The sequence below is a fragment of the Manacus candei genome, unplaced genomic scaffold, assembly GCF_025592945.1.
Source record: "Manacus candei isolate 608988 ecotype Guabito, Panama unplaced genomic scaffold, ASM2559294v1 h1tg000074l, whole genome shotgun sequence".
NCBI lineage: Eukaryota > Metazoa > Chordata > Aves > Passeriformes > Pipridae > Manacus > Manacus candei.
Genome location: NW_026138122.1, coordinates 3,471,747 through 3,475,931, shown reverse-complemented (window position 1 = coordinate 3,475,931; position 4,185 = coordinate 3,471,747).

Genomic DNA, 4,185 nt, shown 5'->3' with positions numbered 1-4,185 from the left:
AAACACCTAAGAAATTCCAGTTTTTTACAATGGGTCGCATAATCTTTCTGCATTCCCTGTGCTTTTGCACTCAAAACAGTGCTGCCTGCCTTTCTCTAAGGCTTTTAACTGCCATATTTCTAAGTCACAGCACCAAAAGAAAGTCTTTGGGAGTCTGTTGTCTGTTTTGTTTGATGATATCAAATGATTTGAGAGGTGGAGGTGCAGGACCTCTGGCTGATATCAGCCAGTTCAGGAGTAGCATATGAAATTGAGAGCAAGCACATCTAAAAAAGATCCAGCTCCACACTGCATCTGCTCATGAAGTAATGGCAAAATTGGAAGACTTTTCAAAAAATATCTGTTCCCACAAATAAATGAAATGAAATAAATTAAACCTGGAAGGTATTGGAAGTGAATTAAAAAAAGATCAAAACCTGCTGTGCTGTCTCCACATGGGTATACCCCATCTACCCTTCCGTCCTTGGAACCCGTGAGTTACTACCGAATTTGCAGTGATGACTTACAGGCAGTGCCACAACCTTCCCATGAACCTTTTACTGGGAAATGTAGAGGGGGAAATAGTGCAGCAGTGAAAATAAAGAATATAGTCCTGACTGCAAATGTTCAGGGTTAGGTCTTGGAGTTGGATCTGTGTAAGCAAACCCATTTGCAAAGTGCAGACTTGTCTGAGAACATGACGACAGTGGATATTAAGCCTTTTACTTTGTGTTATGAGCCTTATGTTGATGAGTGTAATGTCAGTCCCTGTAATATACCAAAATCTAAATAGCCCTATAAGAACACTGCTCCTAAATGTCAGTCAGCTGGGAACCCTGATTGTTTTTTATGCTGTTATGATGTGTATCTTTCAAGCTGTAGTCAATTCATTGGCTAAATCCAGGGTGTATACTTACCCTTCTTTTCCATGTAAGCTTCGTGTGACCTGATTATTGTAAATGCATTGTTTACTTTGCTTTGAGTGCAGAAAGTGCATTTTTCAAGATGCCATAAAGAGAGTGTTTCATATATATTAAAGAAAAGTGAGCTAGGTCCAAAGGGACATGGTTTCAGGCATTCTACCCCTTCCCACCACTTGGATCTAAGGGGAGGACTTCCTGGTGATGGGATGTCTTCACAGATCCCAATGGTCATAACTCTTACTATAGACCAAATGTCCCAGACAGATGCAGCAGTTTGCACTGCAGTTTTTGTACTCCACTTAACTTTGAGATCCTCTTGAGACCTTCTTGAGCTTCTGGCCACTTTGTATAGGATGACTGGAGTATTCTTAGCATCCCTCTGAAGAACTGAAAGGCTCCACCTGCAGCCAGATAAAGACAGAAATAAGGCTAAAGTAACAACAGAGTACACATAATGTCTTCTAATGGACTATGTCAGCTGCCCTTGACAAAGGATGCTTGCAGCCTTTGTGCTAGCTGACCCCTGATTACAGAGGGTCAACCCTCTTGCTACAGCTGAGACACAGGATCTTCTGGCCTGGAGGAGGTCAGCAGCTGCTGAGGAGCTTTGTCACCAAGTGAAAGAACTGTGGGAGGAGGTCAGCAACATGGAGAGCATTGGTAAGGACGAGGAAGAGACTGACTGAGTCTCCTCCAAGTGCCCATAGTTTCAAAAGCCCAGCCCTCCAACTATAGCGGAAGGGCAGAAAGAGTCTCTGACTATGAAGCTGGGAAGTGAAAATTCCAACTATGATTAAAGTTGAAAGTTCCTTCTCTCTCTGAAAACATGCAGTTACCCTTCTAACTGATGAGGAGCTGTAAGTGCCATCCAATGTGCATCTTCAGTGACTGAGCCTGAGCTGCTCAGGCACACCAAGAAGAAGATGCATGTCATAGTAGCAGGAGACTCCCTCCTTACTGCAGAGGACAGAGGTCCCCATCTGTCTGCCTGTTTTGTCATCTAGGGAGATCTGCTGCTTGCTGTGGATTTGTTTTTGGAAGAGGCTGCTGGGGATGGTGCAGCTCTCAAGATTATGACTGTCTTCTGGTTTTCCCCCACTGATACATCCAGGGATAACCTGGGAAGTATCAAGTGTGACTACAGGGCTCTAGAGGCAGTGATCAAGGGCATGGTGGATCAGCTGGTGTTCCCTTGATCCTGCTGGAGAGGGGAAAGGACCTGAGGAGGATGGTTTAGTTCTTGTAAGTCAACAGTTGATTGTGCACCTGGTGTTTGCAATGGGGTTTTGACTTCTGTGACCATGATCTTTGAGATTAACTGCTGCTTGGAAGAGGCAGGATCCAAATGAAGAAGTGGAGAAAAAGCACCTTTTTCAACAGATTGTGTCCGTCTGAAGTGCCTTTGCTAATGTGTGCAGCAAAATGAAAAGGCAGGAGGAATTAGAAGTCTGCATGCAGCTGCAGGCCTGTGAACTTACGGAGATCATGAAGATGTGGTGGGATAGCTTACACAACTGGTGAACTGACATATATGGATACAGGTGCTTTAGGAAACCCGGTATGGGCCTGTGAGGAGGGGGAGTGCTCTTTAAGTGAGAGAGCAGCAGAGATGTATGGAGCTCTAATTTAGGATTAATGAGGAACCAGCTCAGAGCCTGTGTGTGAAGATAATTGCATATCCACATGAGTTATGTTGTCTCGGGTCTCTGCTGCAGACCATCTGGTCGAGAAGAAAATGGATGAGATATTCTTCAAACTCATCCTGGCAGAGCTTCAGGTCTGCAGGCTCTGGTTTTCCTGGAGGACCTGAACCACTCCAGTGTCTTCTGGAGTGATAACATAGCTGGTCAAAGTAGGTTTCTGGAGTATATTGACAGCAGATCCCTGACTCCATGACAAGTGATCATGGAGTCAACAAGGGAAAATGTACTTCTGTACCTCAAAAACTCTGAAGACCTGTTTGGAGATGTGGTAGATAGTGCAGCTGTGAAGTCAGCAGCAACCATGGGACAGAGTGTTCAGAGTTCTTGAGAGGACAGTTCAGGGTAAAAGAGAATGACCACAGTCCTGGTTTTCAGGAGATCCGACTTTGGCCTGTTCACAGATGAGCTTGGAAGAACACTTTGGCACACCATCCTGAAGAGGCCTCTTACCTTCAAACCTCAAACTGATACTGTGTTTTAATGCTGAGGCTTCCAGCAGCAATTTTGAGGTGCCAAGCAGCCAGGCAGAGTTAGGGACATGCCTCAGCCAACTACTGTAGAGATAAGTAGTGATATGAACATATAAACCTGTCATTGTGCACTAACAGGAGCAACAAGAAGGAGCAGGAAGGGGGGAGGATCATGAAAGCTAATGGTGACTGGCTTTCTCACAGGAAAAAGTAAACCACCATAAAACCTATCTACCCACCCAAACAACTAAATACCAGAGAGGGGGGAATGATATTTTCAAAGCTTCAAAATTTTCAAAAATGTTTTTCTTGAGAAACAGCAGCATGGGGTTCTTTATTCTTGACATAGAACTTCTTTCATGACTTTGTAATAATTTTAATAGTTACAGCTTCAAAATACAATTGTCTACCTGTCCATGTTGCCAATCCAGAATATATGAAATAAGATTTAAATGTCAAAACATTTCTTGCTTTCTTATTTTCTAATTCTATACTTTGCCAAAAGAAAAATGATTGTACTCCTTTTACAGTGTTTCATATTTCCTAGTCTAATAAATAACAAAAAGTACAGGTCAGAATTCAGATCAAATCCTAAAGTGGGTGGTTTTGGATCTGCTTTTCACATTTTAGAAGGTTTCTGATAGCAGTTGTGGCTTTAATGCTGTTACATTAAACTGTTCTTAAAGCCCTTATTGTCATAGAGCCTTCCTTCAGTTCAAGGAACTCTTACAATTTCTCACTGTAGTAAAGGTTCCATCAGTACTAAAATCAACACAGCACCCTTCTCTCCCTCTCCCCCACCCTTTATTTTTACTTCAGTCTGATCAATTCAATCATAAAATGGAGCAAGGTTTCAGGCTGCTTCAGCTGGACTCTGAGCAGGACCACAGAAGATATCTGAAGGCACCTCTCTATACTGGTAAATTTAGGCTAAGCTGTCATGTAGCTGTAAGCTGTAAAGTCTGATAAGGTATGACTTCATTCTCTTAGGAGAGTCATAATTTTACAGTCAGAAAGTTGATATAATGGTGTGTGCTGGTTTTGGCTGGACTGGAGTTAACTTTCTTCAGGGCAGCTAGTATGGGGGTGTATTTTGGATTTGAGAGGAAC